Source organism: Peromyscus californicus, unplaced genomic scaffold (assembly GCF_007827085.1).
Source record: "Peromyscus californicus insignis strain IS unplaced genomic scaffold, ASM782708v3 Scaffold_4__1_contigs__length_199733344, whole genome shotgun sequence".
Classification (NCBI taxonomy): Eukaryota; Metazoa; Chordata; class Mammalia; order Rodentia; family Cricetidae; genus Peromyscus; species Peromyscus californicus.
In genome coordinates this window covers 17,630,503-17,651,099 of record NW_026294562.1, presented here as the reverse complement: position 1 = coordinate 17,651,099, position 20,597 = coordinate 17,630,503, and the positions used below count along the sequence as shown (strand labels likewise).

General features: G+C 49.5%; 1 long non-coding RNA gene across 1 annotated transcript; it reads right to left on the bottom strand.

Moving 5' to 3' along the window:
* Positions 1 to 16: 16 nt before the first annotated feature.
* LOC128094196 (uncharacterized) lies at positions 17 to 19,023 on the bottom strand. Its single transcript, XR_008212851.1, has 3 exons — positions 18,903 to 19,023; positions 1,190 to 1,324; positions 17 to 155 (listed from the first exon to the last, which is right to left on the bottom strand). It is a non-coding gene; the product is annotated as an uncharacterized LOC128094196 (long non-coding RNA).
* Between the last annotated feature and the right edge of the window lie 1,574 nt (positions 19,024 to 20,597).

The following is a 20,597-nucleotide window of genomic DNA, read 5'->3' as shown; positions in this document are numbered from 1 at the left end:
AAAAAAAAAAAAAAACTTGATCCAGCATTAGGCATGGTGTCTCAGGCTTTCAATTCTGGCTCTTGGCAGGCAGAAGCAGGGCGATCTCTGTGTGTTCAAGGTCAGCCTGGTCTGCATAGCAAGTTCCAGGCCAGCCAGGGCTGCACAGTGAAATCCTGTCTCAAAACAAAACAAAAATAATTTGACCCAGGTTGACCTAGCTGCCAATGTTAGATGGGTAGAAATGGATGGATGGAGAGATGAATGGGCATAGACAGACAGACAGACAGAGAGATACATACATGAAAACATTCTTCTGTATGTTATCCCACACATACATTCAGTGCAGCTTGGGAGTTTGGAGTGGTTCTGTGTTTACTGAGACCAACTCGCCCCAGATGTGGCTCCAGATGCCTGTATTAACCTCTCAGCATTGCCAGCAGTGAAGCAAGAGTAACATGGTATTATATGAGTTTTTTTTTTTGTTGTTGTTGTTGTTTTGGGCTTTTTGTTTGTTTGTTTTGCTTTTTGTTTTTAGTTTTGTCAACTCAAACTAGATTCATCTGGGAGAGGAGCCTCAATTGAGAAAATGCCTCTATAAGACTGACCTGTTGGGCATTTTCTTGACTAATGATTGATAGGGAAGAACCCAATCTGCTGTGGGTAGTGCCACCCTTGAACAGGTGGGCTGGAATTGTATAAGAAAGCAGGCTAATCAAACCATGGAGAGCAAGCCAGTGGGCAGCACCCCTCCAGGTCATCTGTTTCAGTCCCTGCCTCCTGGTTCCTGTCTTGAGATTGAGTCCCTGCAGTGACTTCTCTCGGTGATGGAGTGTGACCTGAGAGCTGTAAGATGAAATAAACTGTCTCCTTGACAAGTTGCTTTTGGTCATGGTATTTTACCACAGCAGTAGAAACCTTAACTAAGACACATGGGATATGAACTGTGGGACTGTGACAAGTGGATGGCAGCCTTGGCTAACCCTGCCTGGCCTGTGTTGAGCACTGATAGGTGATTACTGTTATCATTTATTATGCACATCTTGCACACACTTGTAAGCACTTACACAGCACAGCACCTCTTATAAGCATAGTGAGTGCACACAATATGCAACGCCCTGCTACTGATATTAGCAGATCCAAGATGTGGAGAGGTGCAGAGAGGTGACTAGGGTCACACAGAGGTTACCTTCAGCTCACCACTTCCTACCTGTACTTCTTTTCTTTATCAGTGTTGGGTTAGAACCCAGGGTCTCAGGCCTGCCATGAAATGCTCTCCCACGGGCTACACCGCCAGTTCATGCTGAGTGAGTTTGAGCAGGTGATTTAATCTTAGTTTTCCTACCTATTAAATAGGAACAATAACATTAACAGTTTCTCCTTAGGAAGAGTGAGTTGGTTGAATATTTATAAATTGCTAAAAACATGATGAGACCCACAGCAAACAAAATGAGTGTGAGAAACAAACCACACAGTCTGAAAAGCTAAAACCAAGCTCCTGAAGTTGGTGGCATCATGCTTTCATGGGTATGATCCTGTTAGAATTATGTGACCCTAGAGTCGGGATTATTATCACCCCCTTTAAAAAAAATAAATCTTTTAAAATAAGCATTTATTTCATTTTTAATCTTTGTCCATATTTATTTATTTTTATGAGTGTGAGTGTTCTGTCTGCCTGTGCGGATGTGCACCGCTTGTTGCCCAATGCCCAAGGAGGTCAGAAGATGGAGTCAAATTTCTTTTGTGTTGTTGTTGGTTTTTTCAAGGCAGGGTCTCAATAACGCTGGATGTCCTGGACCTCACTCTGTAGACCAGGTTGCCCTCAAACTCACAGAGATCCACCTGCCTCTGCCTCCTGAGTACCACTAAACCCAGAGGGGTCAAATCTCTTGGAACTGGAATGATGGATTGTAGGCAGTTTTTTTTGTCAGAATTGCCAGCTCCTCGAATAACCACAGTGAAACTTGTTAATTATAAATGTTTGGCCAATAGCTTATGCTTGTTTTTTAACTAGCTCTTATAACTTAAATTAACCCATTGCTATTCATCTCTGTGCTGCCCCAAGGCTCGTTTACCTCATGTACATGCTTCCCATCCTGCTCACTCTACGTCTCATAGCATCTCCTCTGATTCTGCCCTTCTTATCTTCAGCATTCTCTCTGCCCTGAAAATCCTGCCTAGTCATTGGCCAACCAGCATTTTATTAACAATGAGAGCAACACATCTTCACAGTGTACAGAGGATTATCCAACAGCAATGAATGTTGTGAGCCGCCCATGGTTGCCACTGAGTCCCCGGTCCTCTGCAAGAACAAGTGTTCTTAACTGCTGAGCCATCTCTCCAGACCCATTATTTTCCATATATATATATATATATATATATATATATATATATATATATATATATATATATATATATATATATATATATATTTCCTATATGCATGCAGGTGCACATGGAGACCAGAAGAGGGCATCAGATTCCCTAGAACCAGAGCTCCAGGCAATTGTGAGCATCCCACTTGGGTTCTGGGAACCAAACTCAGGTCCTCTGCAAGAACAGAAAGTTTTCTTAGCAATTGAACCAACTCTCCAGCCCCTGTCATCCCTTTTCCATACAAGGAAACCAAGGCTGAAAGAAGCTGATTGGTGTCAAACCTGGCAGCAAGTATCCCAGGCCCTTCATTCTAGTGCCTTTTTCACTAAATGTCAGACACCCTGTGAGTGTGACTATGACTGTGATGCCAAGGAACTTTTCTCTGCCTTTGTTTTGGGGCTCCCCAGGCTTCCTCTACCTCTGAGGGTGGCCCTTTAAGAATCCTGAACCCCAGGAAATGGTTAAGTCATTCTCAGATCCCTGCACAGCAGTAACAGCTTCATCCGGGAGCTTGTTTGAAAGGCAGGCTTTCAGATCCCAGCCCAGCCACTGAGTCAGAAATGGAATGATGGGTCAGCCAGGAGCTCCAGAAAGATTCAGGGAAACAGCAGGGGCTGAGGGAAACTTCTGCAAGAGAGGAGAGTTGGCCTAAGTCTTAAATGTTGGGTGGAGGAGAACTCTCCAGAGAAGGCAAACCAGGTCTGGTGGGTGGGCATGCCTGTAACCTCAGCACTTTGGAGGCTAAGGCCGGAAAATTGCTGTGACTCTGAGACCAAACAGGGCTACATAGTGAGCTCAAGGCCGGCCTAGAACCCACAGCAAAACTCAGTCTCCGAAACATAAAACAGGATGGAGTGTATAAACCCAATCCGTAAGCACTGGAGAGAGGCGTGGGGGAGGAAACAAGGGAAGAACTATGGATAAACGCCGTTTGACTCAACAAGGTAGATAGTCCAGCTGTCGGAGTGAGGCCTCAAGCTGGGGACACAGCACAAACTGAGCTGGCCCACTGGGCTAGTGTCCCTGGACACCATGTCTTATTAATTAATTTCCCCTGAATATCTCCAGGGGCTTTGTGGAACTTGTCTTTAAAGACCAACCTTGGGCTCCCCCCTAAAAAATAATATGGCCCAAGCTAGAAATGCCCTCCCATCCCTAGGCTTCCTGAATTCACCCTCTCACAAAGTGGCAGACCTTAGTCCTAAATGACTGTGGAACCCCAGCCTCATTCCCTTCAGGTTTAAATTCATAAAACGCGAGGCTTTCACACAGGGTGTGATGGGCTCTGAACCAGGGCCAGCAGAGGCATCAGAATAACTGGAGGCCTTCCTGGCATGGTGCCCCCTCCACATACACACTGTGTGCCAAGACTGAGGCCCTGGACTGAGAAGAGTCCAAGGTGAGCTGGCTAGAGGCTTCAGGTCTGGAGAAGAGCGGACAGAATCCCAGCCTCCTGTGTCCTGCCCGGGGCTACCACTAGGAGGCTAATGAAAAGGGAAGATGCAGGCTGGGGTTGGACCAGCAGGAGACAGCAAAGGGACAATGTGAAGCAGGAGGGAAGTGGCCCCTCAGGCAGGGACAGACAATGTCCCCATATGGGAAGCAGACGGAGCCACCCCGCCCCCTCAGTCCTGGGGCTCTGTGCAGCAGGCAGTACTCTATCGCCTGAACCCTGAGCCTGGGTAGCTGTACCCCAGAAGCTGAGCTGTGCAGAACAAGTTGCAGGGTAAGAGCTCACTCAGTACACCAAAATTCTCACAATGGTATGGGGACAGAGAGCCAGGAGGGGGCAACCACACTGCTCTCATAAATGCACCCAATTAGGTGACTTTCTATGTTTTCTAGATTGTTTAGTATAGGCTCAAAGTGAAACACGATAATGATACACAGAAGGATGAAGGATGAATGTGAAGATCCCCTAGAGTGGACTAGCCTACCAACTTCAGTTTTTCTATAGACAATTATTTCTAATGCTTTAGCAGAAAGGCCACATCCATGGTGAACTCGTGATGAATTTGCCCCCAGTTGCAGGGGACTCAGCTGCCAGTCCACAGCAAGCACTGTTTGGGGCATAGCTTAGGCGGGTATCTGGGGTGACAGAGACTTCTGCACACATGCCTGCCACCCACCAGAGAAAGATCTATCGAGTGATCCCAGGTTTTGGATCATCTGTAGTGACTCTTTTGCTACGCGAGTTTATTATATAGAAGACATTTTGGAATCTTCATCGGCCTGTGTCCCTCCTGTATCAGCTGTTAGCTCAGCTTGTTTTTGCTCGAACACTATCTGCGGGAAGGGAGTATGAATATGATTTTTACAACTACACTGTGGCGTCAAGGGCTGGAACTTGGAGCAGAAGGTCCTGCCAGGCCATCCTGTATCTTCCCCATGGGAAAACACATCCGGGCTTCTGTTCCTCTCTGGGACAGGCCCAAAGGTGCCTCTGTGGGACAAGAGACCACTCGAGGTTCTTCCTTGGGGAATAATCTTGGCCCTACTATGTGTCAGACCCTTTGCCTGTGGCATCCGTCAGTTCTCATTAGGCTATGAGCCATGGGAAAACACTTCGGATTAGTTTAGGTACAGAATGGAATAGATAGAGAACTGGAAGGGATAGGGAACTTTGCAAGTGATCAGAACTAGGTTCAGAGATTCCAAGGAAGAAAGATCAGAGTTTCTGAGCCCCAGGGACATTCAGAGCAGGGCCTAAGTGGTTACCCAATGCTGTGTATCTGGGATTCACCTGCTGTCACTAAGGAAGCCTCAGCTCTCAGTGTCTTCCCGAAGAAGCCCAGAGATGGACATAGATTGGTCCCTACAGGTCAGCTGTATGTCAGAATCAGGAGACCCTAACAGGGTGGGGTAGGATCAGAAGACTCTCTCTGAGACCATTTGCTGATTTCCAAAAGATGACTCCATATTCCAGGGGCCTCTACCAGCAAGGTACCTTCTACAAGATGTCTAGGTTTTTAATCCTCACAAGTCTGCATGGTAAGAACTGTTAGCCTTAGGGGTTGGAGAGATGACTCAGTAGTTAAGGGCACTGGCTACTCTTCCAGAGGACCTAGGTTTGATTCCTAGCACTGACATGGCAGCTCACAAACAACTGTAAATGCAGTACCAGAGGAGGGGGTCCTATACCCTCTCCTGGCCCCTAAGAGCACCAGGCATACATGTGATACATAAAATAAATAAATAAATTTTAAAGAGTTATTACTCCTCACCCCACTGACAGATGTATTAACTGAGATTCAGGTCTCAGACCACTTAGCCCTAGAGCCTGGATCTAAAGCCAAGTATGTTTGGTGCCAAAGTCTGTGTCCTTGACATAGGTGGTGCGACCTCCTCAAGGGGAGGAGCACCCAGTGTGTCTAACTGACTAGGTACATGCCACACACTGCAAGCTCTGTGGGACTGTCAGAGACTGGTCACAGCAGGGTTATGCACGACAAGAAAGGTATTACAGAGGAATGTCCTCTCATCCTGTGATTGGTTGGGGAGGTGGCATCTGACCTGATCTTAGAAAAACAGCAAACACATCAAAGAGCTTGGCTAGAGCTTAGAATACAAGCAGGAAATGGATTGGAAATAATGACAAAAGAAGAAATTTGAGCTGAGCAGTGGTGATGCGCACCTTTAATCCCAGCACTTGGGAGGCAGAGACAGGTGAATCTCTGTGAATTGGAGCCTAGCCTAGTCTACAGAGCCAAGTCCCAAAAAGAAGGAGGAGGAGGAGAAGAGAGGAGGAGGAGGAGGAGGAGGAGGAGGAGGAGGAGGAGGAGGAGGAAGAAGAAGAAGAAGAAGAAGAAGAAGAAGAAGAAGAAGAAGAAGAAGAAGAAGAAGAAGAGATAAAATATAAAATTGCCAGAGATTAAAGGTAGAGGCTTGGGACCTCAGTCCAAGGGTAGTGCTGTGGGATGGTCTGTATGTCAAGTGTGTTGCTGATTGGTCAATAAATAAATCACTGATTGACCAGTGGCCAGGCAGGAAGTGTAGGCGGGACAAGGATGGGAAGTGGAAGGCTGAGTCAGAGAGACACTGCCAGCCGCCACAATGACAAACAGCATGTGAAGATGCCGGTAAGCCACGAGCCATGTGGCAAGGTATAGATTAATGGAAATGGATTAATTTAAGCTGTAAGAACAGTTAACAAGAAGCCTGCCACGGCCATACAGTTTGCAACCAATATAAGTCTCTGTGTTTACTTGGTTGGGTCTGAGCGGCTGTGGGACTGGCAGGTGAGAGAGATTTGTCCTGACTGTGGGCCAGGCAGAAAAACTTAAGCAACAGGCTGTGGTCCAAAGGACTTACTTAGACTCTGTATCTCAGTTTCCTGCTTAGTAACACAGGATGAAATTGAAATAGCTACTTAAGACTGTGGTGAAATTTGAGCGAAATAATATAGGAAAATAACGCTCTGAAGCAATAGCTATTATCATAAAGTGATTTAGAGTAATTCATGTTGGGAGCCACTGAGTATTTCAAAGTTGGACTGTAATAAAGTACCACAAACTGTGTGGCTTAAAACAACAGAATTTATTCTCTCATTACTCTAGAGGCTTCAAGTTCAAAGGCTGCCAGTGTAGCTCAGCTCTAGAGGGCTGACCTAGCCTGCTTAACACCCTAAGTTCAGTCTCTAGTACTGCATGGGTAAGGGGATCAAGCTATCTGCAGAGCCATGTTTCCCTGAAGCCCTTGGGGAGGGGGGGTCTGCCCTGTCTCTTCTAGCTTTTGGAAGGTCGGGCATCCTTAGCTTGTAGTCACACCGCTCCCATCTCTGCTTCTTCTTCACAAGGCTTTCTTCTGGGTCTGTGTCTTCAGCAGACGTTCTCCTCACCCCATGATGACACCAGTCACATTGGACTAAAGGTCACTCTACTCAGTAAGACCTGATGAACTCGTGTCTTAATTACATCTGCAAAATCCCTGTGTCCAAGAAAGGCTGTAGTCATGAGTGCCAAGGGTCAGGACTTCAACAAACCAGTGTGAGGAGGGGGTAGTGAGGGAAAGCACATTTCAAGCCACGATGGGAGCTGTATAAGGAACAGATTGATCAGTTGGGGTGAGTGGGACCAACTACATCTTCAAGAAACAGATGTTGAGGAGACCACTCAAGAGGCAAGAACTGAGAGGTCATGATTACAGCCAGGGGTTCTGGGAAATGATGGTTTTATTGGAGTTGACAAATGATAGGATGAGGAGGCAGGAGGAAGGGAGTGTCCAGAGGATTCTGAGGCTCTGTGACCAGATTGATGAATGGAAAGCAGGAGGCCGGATGAGAAGGGACATTAGGAGGAGGAGACTCTAAGCTATTCAAGGGCACAGCCATGTTCTTCTCTTAGAATCAAGCTCCTGGCTTACTGTCAGGACAGAAGTCCTCAAGAAAGGCTGTCCAAAGAAATTAATTTGTTCAGTTTTGCAGAGGTGAGTTTGATGTACCAATCCGAACAGGCAGATGGGAATCCAACCCTGTCATCTAGGACATAGAGTGTAGGTTAGAAATCTCCGTCAGTATTTCTAGGAAGATTACAGGTCACACGTGATGGATAGTTGGTGAGAAGGAGGCAAGAGGGTGGAAGGGCCTTGAGGATCCGGGTGGGGATCACAGCTACATGTAGAGGTGGGAGAAAGCAGAGAGAAGCAGTAGGAGGCTGGAAAAGGCTTCCGAGCTGGGAGGATCAGGATGGGAAGGTGCAATGTCATGGAATTTGAGAAAGGAGACTGTCTCAAGGGGGGGGGGGGGGGGCGGAGCCGCTGCCAAATGAGCAGAGGTCGCCAAGGTCGCGGAGAAGAAATACTGAGGGGAGCCTGTGGATTTGCTAACTAGGAGGCTGGCAGCCGAGCAGTCCCCACCTGGATAGAGCAGGATGATGCATCTACTGGGTCAAGGAGATCAGAAGGCAGAGCCTGTGCCCGACTCTGTACACATACCCCTGCATCCTCATCCTGAACGGACCTGGTCTATGAAACATAGGAAAAGCAAAAACAGAAAACACTGTGGCGGGGCGCAGGGGTGTGTGTGTGTGTGTGTGTGTGTGTGTGTGTGTGTGTGTGTGTGTACGTAGGATTTGCTCAGGAAAGGGGGAGAAATTCCTAGAGCTCCTAAAATCTTCCTGGAGGATGCAGGGCATTGGCACCCCAGAAAGATGATAAAACAATGTCCTTTCCTCTGTGACACTCTGTACTTAGTGGGGTTTGCTGAGATGACGCCTCTGCCCTGAAGTCCACATGGACTTCTTACTATGTCTGCCTTGTTTATTGCTCTGTCCCGTGCCCCCGACCTGAGTCAGCCTGGCACACATAATGTATTTGGGCAATACTTATGACAGGAAATAACAACACCTAATATAAGCCAGAGACTTCTCATTTGTTATGTCACTGAATACAGCAGCTCCATGGGTAGGTGCTATTATTATCTCTGCTTAGATAAAGAAAAGGAGTTTGAATGAGTCACTAAAGTTAATGCGATAGGAAATGGCCAAAGCAGGTTTTGAACCTAAAGCTAGACACGGTGACACATGCCTGTGATCATTCAGGAGGCAAGATGGTTGTGAGTTTGGAGCCGGCCTAGGGTATACAATGAGACTGTAGCTCAATAAGTAAATTAACTAGTTAAGTAGAGATAGATAGATAGATAGATAGATAGATAGATAGATAGATAGATAGACAGATAGATAGATTTGAATCCAATTCCTTATGATCCTTGAACATAGCATTCTCTAGGCCATTAGTGATATTTGAGGGTGGGTGAGTCTGGGCAGTGGGAATAAACACAGGCATGGCCTGTGCCTGTCCTGCAGTCTTATGCATTTATTTGTGGTGTCGACAAAGTACATGCACTTGCAGGTCCTTGTGTATGTGGCCTCGTGTGAACACTGTGTCACTTCAAACACCTGTCCCTGTGGGTTTGTGAGTCCCCTAGGTCTGAGCTTCCCCACGCTGTCTGGTGGTTGAGTTTGGCCCTGAGGTATGTTTAGAGTTCAGCCCTTAGTCTACCTCAAAGGACCCTTGCCAGGGTCCCTGCCCCCCACAGTTCTGCCCATAATTCTACTCCCTTGTTTAAAAGGGCCAGTGGGTTTAATGATTAGTTACCGCCTTGTCGATATCCTCACCCAGAGAGAGGATGAATGGCGAGGCCCTGCCCCCGCCCCGGCACACACACATATACTGCAGCAGATTGAGGATGAGGGAGGGGCCCTGTCACCAAGAGTACTGGGAGGAGGGCTGCTCCAGGGGAGGCTCTTCAGGAACGTTACCAGGGCCCCTTCTTGGGATCCTCCAATGGCTTCCACAAAGGTGATGGATATGAGCAGAGTGAACCCCCTTCAGTCACTCTCCAAGTCCCCCGGGTTCTGCGAGGCTATGAATCTTGTGGTTCATGAGAGAAGACCCTTCTTAAGATAGAGCATGCCTGTCTGCCTTCTCCCTGCCACATGCTTGGAAGTGTGAGAATGTCTGTGTGTATGTGTCTGCAAGTTTCTAACTTTGCGTGCTTTGGTAACCAGGAAGCCACATTTTGGACCACATCGATGACTCAGATATCCAAGTCCATGTGGGTCTGTAAGTGGCTCCAGGTTCCTATGTGGCCATATATGCCCACACCCATATGCACAGCCTCACACGTATCCAGGGCCGGGGTATATGCAGATGTGCATCTGTAGAAGATGAAGGGTGAGTGTGTAGGGTGGGGTTGTAATATGTGTCCTGCTCTGTGTGCTTTTTTGCCCTTGTCCCTCACAGTAGTCCAGGTGGATGTTGTCCCCATCCTTCTCTGGGTACTGAGGCTTGGCCATCTGCCTTCTGAAGGACTGCTGATGGAACCTTCCATGCTCCTCCTGTCTATACTCAAGGTAGATTCTGGCGACTCAGATGCCAGGGTATGGAACTCTGGACCCATCTCCAGGCTGTTTCCTCGGACACTCCTGCTGTGCTCTTGAGTCTCTTCATCTACGGTAACCTCAGGTGTCCCCACTGTCCTCCATCTGAAGCCTCGGAACTCACTCTGCCCCCCAACCTCTGCTGTGTCTCTTGGGTCCTCTGGGAACAGAAGCAACTGTCTTCAGCTCATGACTCTCCCTATGGCATTAATGTCTTTTGGGCCATGTCCAAAGCACTCCCACGCTTCATAGCTTCTGATCCCCGACACCTCACCAGTAACCCTACAACTCTGGGCTTCTCTTTAGTTACAGCATCTACCGGCAATCTGGTTTTACTGGACCCAACACTGAAGGAGAAGCACAGAAACAAAGTGAACTGTACAGTGGATTGATGTTCTTATGTCAGGACTCAGGGCCTGGGGAGGAAAAACTAGGCCCTGCAGTGGCTCGGGGGATGGACAGGAAGAAGAGGAACTGAGCCTGGCAGAAAAGAAATGCTAGGAGTCAGGTCCATCCTCCAGCAATCACCTGCCCCTGCCACACATACACACACTCTCTCTCTCTCTCACACACACTCACCCTGTTGGAAGGTGACATTTGCTATTAACCTTATATTGGGCCATTTTGTAAATCAATGTCACTTACATTTAATAACAAGTGTAATCAAAGGAATTATGCAAATTTAATTTGATGCTTCTTGAATTATGCAAATCTGCGGTGCACATAATGTTCTCTGACATGTGCCCGTTGGAGAGAGGGAGAGCAAGGGAGAAAGTGGGGAGGGGACAGAGAAGAGAGGCTAAACCTGGGAGAATGGGATGACTGGAGGAAAGGGAGCAGTGGACCAGCTGTGGCCCAGGGCATCTCCACCACAGTGAACAGGGCATGCGTGATACCTGGTGCCCCACTCTTCTCATGTCCCTCTCCCTTCTTTAGGCTTTCACTCTTCCCCTCCCCAGATCATGCAAGACCTTGCTGATTGCCTGTATTAATATCTCCTTCTGTGAAATGGGGGTAGCCCCCAAGAGCTGACTACTCATGAGAGCGTGACTCGGGATAGAGCGTGGTCCTGAGAGGTCAGGACTGTCCTCCGATTTTCAGCCTTCTACCGGGACCTGCTGTAGCTCTGGGGAGTATGGTGGTCTTTTCTTGCTTTCAATGATCTTGAGGCCTTAGCTGAGGAATTGCACCATGTGACAACCAAATCCTAACAATTTACCTCTAGGCACAGAATGCCAGCCCTAACAGGGAGACGATTCATACATTGCGTTGAGTCACACATTTTCATCTGAGATGACATGCCACAGAAATACTGGTACAATGATATACATACATATATATACATATACATATATATATATACATATATATATATGTATATGTATATATATACGATGAGCCAGTCAAATCTGAGCCCAGGTACTTACAGGGACACGTATACAACTGCTACACACATAATCATGGCATAATTACCAGCATAAAGCTTATAAGCACTCTGGCACATGCTCCAATACATGAATACTCAAAATGTCACTTATTTATATAGCATGTGCAAGGCCCTTGCTTTGATACCTAGTATGGGGCAGGTGTAGCCCTTGGACACATTTGGACCCACAGGACAGAGACATTGATTCCTAGTAGCACATCAATCTCAATATAAGCTGATACCTGTAATCAAACTCTTACTAACCCTATGTCTTAGGGTCTCTATTGTTGTGATGAAACATCATGACAAAAATCAAGTTGGGGAGGAAAGAGTTTATTTGGCTTACACGTCCACATCGTAGCCCATCACTGAAGGAAGTCAGAACAGGAACTCAAACAAGGCAGGAACCTGGAGGCAGGAGCTGAAGCAAAGGCCATGGAGGAGTGCTGCTTACTGGCTTGCTCCCAATGGCTTGCTCAGTCTGCTTTCTTATAGAACCCAGGACTACCTGCCCAGGGGTGGCCCCACTCACAATGTGCTGGGTCCTCTCGTATCAATCACTAATTAAGAAAATGCCTCACAGGCCTGACTATAGCCCGATTTTTACTGAGGCATTTTCTCAATTGAGGCTCCCTCCTCTCCAGTGACTCTAGCTTGTGCCAAGTTGACATAACACTAGCCAGCACACCTTGACATGTGAAGTTAGAAGGTTCAGTCCTGTTGTGGACATACTTTCTCGGTTCTCAAAGGCCTCTCAGTAGTTTGGGCAGTTCCTGGCTGGAACTGTAGTTTGGGAGTTCCCTCTCTTTCCTGCGAAGGCTTTGATAGCACTGTGTTGGGTCCTGCCTTCAATCTAGCTGCAAAGATCATGATGCAGTGATCAGAAGAAACTTGTGCAGTGTGAAGAGATGGGCAGGTGACAACTCTTCTTAAGCCATGGATGCTCATTAGTCACTGGGGGACATCTTGGGAAGCTTTCTTAAGGCTTCAGATGTTGAGCAGCTCCTCCAATATCCTCATCTCCTCCCAGTCCCCATCTACCACTTACACTGTCACAGACTGGCCTGAGGCATCAGCATAGGCAGGTGTTCCCTAAGTACTGGCCGTCGACATCATGACTCATGACTTCCTTTCCTGTGTAAGTTCTGTCTTATATTCATAAGCCATGTGTTCCTTCTCTCTACTCTTTTCTCTGCCCGCCCCGTACTTGCAGTGGAGAGACTGATTCTGGCAGTCTCCACCCTGTTACATAGATACAGTGACCGGGGTGGCAAGTCAGTGGGGGATTGGAGTCCAGGCACACCTGCTGATCCTGACTTAGCAGTGGACCTGCACTGGTTGGTGTGTAGATCTTACGATGTATCTTTTATAAGTGCCATTGTGTCTTCGAGTTTATCCTTGTCACTGGGGTGCCCTTTGTACATCCATGCTTCAAGTATGTTTGTGTTTGTTAGTTCAGTTTATAATTTCTACTTTGATGCAGGGTATTTTGCTTTGACAATGTCACCACGTGTGTCCTATTTTGTCTATGTGTCTCATCTTCTCTTGTATGCCGGTGTGTCTGCATTGTCACAGAACAGGCTCTGTTTTACTTCATATACATGCAAGCATGTTGAGTACTTGATATGTTACAGTGAGTGTATCATCACCTTGAAAGCTTTGCAGTGTGTTCTCTGTGTGTTGCTGTAGCTGAGTTATCAAGATGTGTGAGTCAGCGCACTAGAATTAACATGACTTCTCAGTTGACATCATATGCACTTAAATCCATGCTACCATGTCAGAAAGACCCAATCAAGTGTTCTCGTGAACCACGTGCTCCGGTGGGCAGGCTGAGAGCCATCATCATGTTTAAGCTGGCAGCATGAGTGTCTCACTCACTGTGCTTGTGTTTCTACAGTGTAAGGTGTGTACATTGCCAGGCTTGAGTTCTCAGGGCTATCAGGTATGGAATCAGTTCGACACAATTACATGCATTTTTTGAATTGTCCCCAAATTATGATGGTATTATCCAGTTTGAATGATCACAAAGTGTCTCTGTGTATGGCTCTAATTTTGAATTGTTATAGATTATCATTGTGTGACAATATATTTGCATCCTAACAACATGGCCTGTCTCTCTCCGAGTTGGCACAATGGATATGACATTGCATTTGAGTTATCAAACGTTTCTGCTGATCCAACGTGTGACTGTGTGAATCATGTTTCAATTGTCACACTGCATGACTGTCTATTATTACATATGAGTTATGTGTCTGCACTGACGCTACAGCACTATAACGTGTGTCTATGAGCATCATGTTTAAGTTGTCACAATACGCTTTGCCATGTTGGGAGCATTGGAAACTCTTCTTTGCAATTGTTGAGTGTTCCTAATGCGCAGTAGCATGTTTGGGTTGTCCAGATGCATGTGTGTGTTGCCGGGGAGAAGCACCCTGTGTCTGTATGTATGGGACCAGGTTTGAGGTGTCACTGTGCTTGAGCTGTCCCTGAAGGTCAATGTGATAACCTATTTCTCAGCATGGATTCCAAAGTAAAAGGCAGAAAGTGAGAGGAGATGAGAGAAGCTGAGTCCCACACTGATGGGAGCCTGAGCCATAATCGAGACAGAGTGGGATGGGGTCTGCTGGAGGTTGGGGACAGAGTGAGATCTAATTGGCCCATGGTGAATTATTCACATGTATAATCCTCGCAGAATTTCAGCTCGGGCAGTGCCAGTAAATGCTGTGCATGTTTAAAAGTCATTTCCATAAGTAAGTGCAATTTCTCTACTGTTTGCCCCTGTTTAATGAAGTGAAATCTTGTTTGCATTCCTCCCAATTTCCCAACGAAAGGCGCCCAACCGTTCGCACCAAAATTACACCACCCAAATTAAAACTAGGACTCGGAGGGAGGTGAGGGACCGAGGTATTAGACCTTTCTGGGAGGGCCTGTGAAGGGCTGGGGGCGGCAAGGAGCCAGGCATGAGTTTTTAGCTCATTACTTCCCTATAGTTCTTGCAGTTTTAAGGGCTCCCCACCATGCCCCCCACCCCTACTGCCCCTATCATGTCTTTGCCCACCTTTGCTGCCCTCTCTTTTAATAGAACTACTTGGGGTACAAGAGCAGGATATGATATATTTGTTCATGTGTATGTAAACTACACTTCTACATGCATTTATGTACATGTACACGTGTGTCCGTGTGAAACTGACAATCATATACTGTTACAACTGGGACGGTGACTCCCATAAACACACACTGCAATAACAAACACAAATAACCACGTATGTGTAATTATGTAGGAACTCCTGCCTGTAGAAACCTGTGAATTTGTGTAGGCCTAGCTTTATGTATTTCAGTTGCTCAGCACTCCATCGCTATGACCTCTTTGTCCTTCCTGAGGGGTGTATGGTACCACCTCATGCCTCCCATGGCAAAGTCGCACAAGGACTGAAAGATCAGAGGAATCCCCTCACTACACTCCATCCTCAGTAGTGCTCTTCTTCACCCTGTGCAGATCAGCGGGATAACCAGCCTGACCTTCTCCTTGACTACAGCTTGAACAAATGTGCTCTTGAACAAGGTGATAGGAGGATGCTCAAGGCTCCACCTCCCCAAAGCCCCGCCCCCTCTGAGGCAAAATGGCCTCTATTTGCTCTAGCACAGAACCCCAGACATCATTAAGAAAGCCCAAACATCATCCAAGGTTATCTTCCTTTGGATTGGAGAGATGGCACAGCAGGTGAGGTGGATTGAAGAGAGGCCAGAGACAAAGACAGGGCCACCTACCAAGGCCTGGAATCCCACTCCCCCACCCCACCCCCACCCTCCACTCCCACCCCCTGAGAGCTCTTCCGCTTTCCACTGAGAGCTGGGGCTCTGGAGGAGAAGGAATGGATGGGATGGGCTCCCTGAGTGTGGTTGTGCAGCCCCCGATTTGGGGAGATAGTCACTTTCATCATTCCCTGCTGCCCCCTTCTCCAGCTGGCCGCTCAGCCTGGCTAGACCCCACCAAGTAAGTCACACAGCTACACTGAGACCACCACCCACACATTCCCTCATTCCTCCTCAAGACCCATCTGCAAGAAGCTGGTGAGAGAGCTGGCAGAGGCTCCAGGTCTAGGGGTTCTGGAGAAGAGGAGATTCAGGGTGAACTCTCAGGAGACAGAGACGTGAGAGCTGTCCCTAGAGAGGCCTTCTCTAGCACCCACCTCATGCCCCTGAGGAAGCAGGATGCTCAGGCAAGAGGGCATCACCTCCTACTGTGTGATATTCTGTTATCAGTGTCATCAGCCCCAAACTCAGGCTTCTGCTTCCACAACTCAAAATGACTCATCGATCCCCACTGCCCAAGTGTCCACATTCCTTCCGCTGCCAGGCAAAGCCAGCTCTTCCCTGTAGGTCCCTCCAACCTCTTTTTCCAGGCTCAGCTCCTGTTGCTTCCCACACACACCCTCAATGCATGTAAGCAAGTAGAGAAACTAAACATTTCTCCTCCACCACCGCCACCATGCCCTTTGATGGCATAGTGCTCTCCCTTCTGCCTGAGAGACCACATTAGCCTCACCCCATTCCAAGCTCTTCCTGTTGGGGTTCTAAGACTCATCAGGGCCAGATTTGATGCCACTTGATAGGACTTTCATGCTGGCCCCACCAAAGTAGTAATTCTTGGAGCAGTTTCTTGACCAGACCTAGTGGGTCCAGTTCTACTCTTTAGACCTTAAATACCCTGGGGCAAGGGGAGATAGTATTAGGGCTGACTTGGGGGTGTGAGTCAAGGAGTCAAGGAGCCCAGCCCAACAGAATTAAACCCCAGCCCCAGCTCCCCATGCACCTGTCTTTGTAAAGACAAAGCCTCATGTATCTTAGACTGCTACACTGGTCTCCTCTCTGAGTGCTGGGAGCATAGATAGCACCCAATCTTGGCTTATGTGGTACTAGATAGAGGTCCAACCCAGGGTTTTTGAATGCTAGGCAATCACTCTACCAACTGAGTGACACTAAATGGTGTTACCCAGGCTACTTTCATTCCTGGGGTCCTTCCCTGTTGATGAGGGGGCTGCAGTAATGTCCTTACCACCCCATTTCCCTCCTGGGCCTGCCTTCCTTATGAGTACTTCTAACTAGGTTACCCCAAACCCTTCTCCATGCCCTCCACTCAAGCCCCTAGACCCAAGACACTCTTAACAATTTTCTGGAATGACTACCCCATGCTTCTATCTTGGATTTAGCTCTTGAGTGAAGACCCATCACCAAATCTTCAAGAAACCTCGACACTCAAATTCTTTCACCAAATCATCTTTTTCCCTGACTTTGGTCCCACTGCCCCAAAACCAAAATCCACATTCCTTCTGCCCTCCGGCATTTCACCATAGGCCACTCCAGGCAGGGCTCCTTTGCTAGACCAAGACCTGGTGCAGTCCAAATCTCTAAGAGGGTTCACTGGATTTCTACACGGACTCCCAAGCTCACTACTTTGTCATGCCAACCCAGACAACCCTGCTAGGGGAGGAAAAGGGGTGGGGGTAGAGACAGGAAGGAGGCGTGGACTTCAATCTGGAAGGTCTCACTAAGACCCTTCCCCCTCCCCTTAGCAAGTCTGGGAACTCAGTCCCAGCCCGGTCTTTGCTCCCCCGCCCTCATCTCTCCACGCTTTCATCAGAATTCAATTTCCGCCCGTAAGTGACTCCGCGGGCCCCTGATCCTTCTCTTGATGAATGAGCCGCCCGGCCCGGCCCCGTCCGTCACCGTCACCCTCTCCTCGGCCCCGGCCGCGGCGGCCCCCAGCCCTCCACCCCTCCTGCAAACGCCTGCCTCGACCCCCCACAGCTCCCACCCCGCCGACCGCTGCCTGCACCTCTTCGGGTTCCTCCCCCACCTTTCAACAGCACGCCCCACCCCCATACTCTTGGCTTTTCCTGATCCCCGACTCTTGTCTCTCTGAGTGACTTTATCTCTCTATCTCTGAGCTCTCTTGCGCTCGCTCTCTCTCTCTTTTTCCCTCCCTCCCTCCCTCCTTCTCTCTCTCCCCTCCCTTTCTCCCCTTCCCACCCTCCTTCCTTCTCTCCCTCTCTCCCTCTAACACCTCTATTCATCTCTGGGAGCAACATCATTTATTTTGCACTTCCCAGATAATTTACTTTTTTTCCCTTCTACAGGAATTCTCCATTTCCCTATAAAATGAAAATTCATCTAGAATTACATCTTATGTCATCATTATGTTTATTAAGCGTGGATGATGTATATGAACAGGACGGGCTTGCTGCTGAGTGCTTAATGGTGCATAAGATTAAGCCGAGGCTCTCAGCTGCGCAGCGACTCCCCTCCGGTTCCCATGTTGTCGAGGCATGCTGGGAGTACAAGTTCCGAGCGCACGGCCAGGTGAACGCGCCGCCACTGTCGCCTGCTCCCCGCCCCCCAACACCCCCTCCCCGGGGTCCCGCCAGGATCACTGTCGCAGGGCTGGGGACGCCAGCCCAGCCTGCGCCTCCTAGATACCCGAACTCAATAGCCTGGCCCTGGAGCCACCAGCTCCCCCACCCCATACCCAGGTTGGGGACCCTGTCAGCTTCTGGGTTCTTCCCTCTGGACCCCAGGGGCCGCGAGCGCCCCCTCTCGCCCGGTCGTTTGTTCATAGCTCGCGGTGTTCTGGGCCCTGGTTCTCTTTCTCCCTACCATGTTTCCTGGGGTCCTTGTTTTGCCGTCCCTGTGTTTCTGTCTCTCTCCCTCCCCCCTGCCTTTACTTCCCCCCTCTCTCCTAGGCTGCATCCGTCGGTCTTTCCGCCTCTTGCGGTCTCCCTCTCTCCCCCTCTCCCCTCTCCTCTCTCCTGGCGCTGGCGGCCACCGCACTGCAGCGTGGCACCAGCAGTCTATGACAAAAACATTATCCTTCTGCTGCTAAACAATCCAATAAACCTCTCCACAGGGAGAAAGTTAACCTCTTGTCTCTTCGGCTGATGCCTTCCCGCCCACGTGACTGCTGCCACAGTAAATTCAAATCATTAGTCTCCTCACCCCATCAAAAAACTTCTATTAGTAATGGAGACCTCGCCGGAGACCTTCCGCGGAGAGCGCTGCCTTCCCAATTCCCAGTGGAAAAATTCTGCGCGAAAAACTAATTCTACTTTTAATAATCTGTCATCAGGACCAGAGGCAGTCATAAATTATATGGGAGCGCGTGCGAGAGCGCGCCACAAGAGGGAAATCAGGGCGAAAAATCAAAGCCCAAGTTTGACAAACTTTCCTGAAGATAAATAATAACTTACAAACAGGATTAGTTGTAAAGTCACGCTCCGGCGCGCAGCCACCGCGGCAATCATGTCTGCCGAGGGCCGCCACCGCCGAGGCACCTGTCACCCGCCGCCACCGCCTCCGAGCCTTCCTCCTCGTCCGCCTCTTCTTCCTCCTTTCACCCTCCTCCTCTTCCTCGCCCTCCAGCCTTTCTCCCTCACCCCCCCCCCCCCCGCTCCCTTCCTCCTCTCTGCTTCTTCCTAACTGTCCCCATCTGGCCCCTGGCCTTCCTCTCCCTCCTCTCCCTCCTCCTCCTGGCTCCCTGGTCCTCTCGGCCTGCAGTGCCAACAAGGTTCATCCGTCTGTAGGGCCGCCCGCCAGGCCTGACTCCTTCCCTCCCCCACCCCACCTTCCAGGGTCCCCAGCTGCCAGGACCAAGGTCAATGAAGGGTGAGCGGATTCACAGGAGCCCGGTTTCCCGGGGCGATAACCCCAAGTGGAGGCTCAGCGTGTGAAAGACAATGTGGGTACAGCCCGAGGACCCTGTTCCTGCTGCCCTCCCCTCTCTGACCACCCCCCCCCCCATCCCAAATCTCTGGTCCCTCCCTGCCCCCACCCACCCGAGTGTCAGGAGACCAGCAGGCCGCGCGAGGTGGGGGCGCAGCGCGACCCCTAAGTTTATTTGTCTGTGTTAGTGTAGGGTGGCGGCCCGTGGGCTGCGCCTGCCTGAGGGCCCGGCCCCCCCAGCTCGGCCCTCCCCCACCCCACCCCTCCCGCGCCCCGCACAATCTCGGCGCTGACAGCCGAGTGGGTGATAAATGCCGGCGACGCGGGGAAGGAATTGCGCAAAATAAAGAAGCATGTTCCAACAAGTCCTGTCAGGATTGTATTGATTTAATCATCTGCAGAAATACACATTCTGGATTACTGTAGCGTGCCCGGGCCGGGGGAAGGGGCGGGCCGGCCTGCCGGGGCCGCGCAGGGAGGGGCGGAGAGATGGAGGGGAGGGCGGAGCCGCTGGCCCGGCCCCCGAGGCCACGCCCCTCCGTGCTCTGGGAGGGACCAGAATGCTCTTCTTACCTGAGAGGTTCCAGGAAGAGCGAGGTGGGGTAGCAACTTGGAGATGCCAACTCCTGAACTGGGCCTGCCGGGCGGGCCTTAGCTCCCCTGCCCCTAGGGACCTCAGTCTAGACTCTAGATGTTCTAGACTGCAGAGTGTCAAGGAACCCCAGAGCTGACGAGCGTCCAGGGAGCGGAATGGGGAGAGGAGGGACTGGGGGGTGAGGGTGGGAAGGAGGGTGACAAGGAGATGAAGGCAAAGAGTAAAGGCCGTCCAGGGGGCCTCTTCTTGAAACGGTTTGAAAGGGTTTCTTTCCTGCCCCAGCGAGGACCCAGACCTCTGCAGCCAGGCACCCCAATACCACCTCCTCGCGGAGCTGGCCTGTACCTGTTGTTGCTGCCCAGGGGTGGAGAGGCCATGGCCGCTTTCAGTGCTGGGGGGCCCATGGGCCCACATGTCACAGGTGCCCCCCAAGGTTTAAGCAGACCAGCAAACAGCTTCTGGCTTCTCTTCCTAGTCCAGGTTAGGGTAGTCAGCATGAGGAACTGGGGACAAGATGGATTATTTTGATTGAAACCCTGGCCTTTTGGAAAAACACACTCATGGAGTGTGGTCGGGGGAGGGAGGGAGGTAACCAGCCCTGAACTGGAGGAGAAGAAAAGAAATCAAT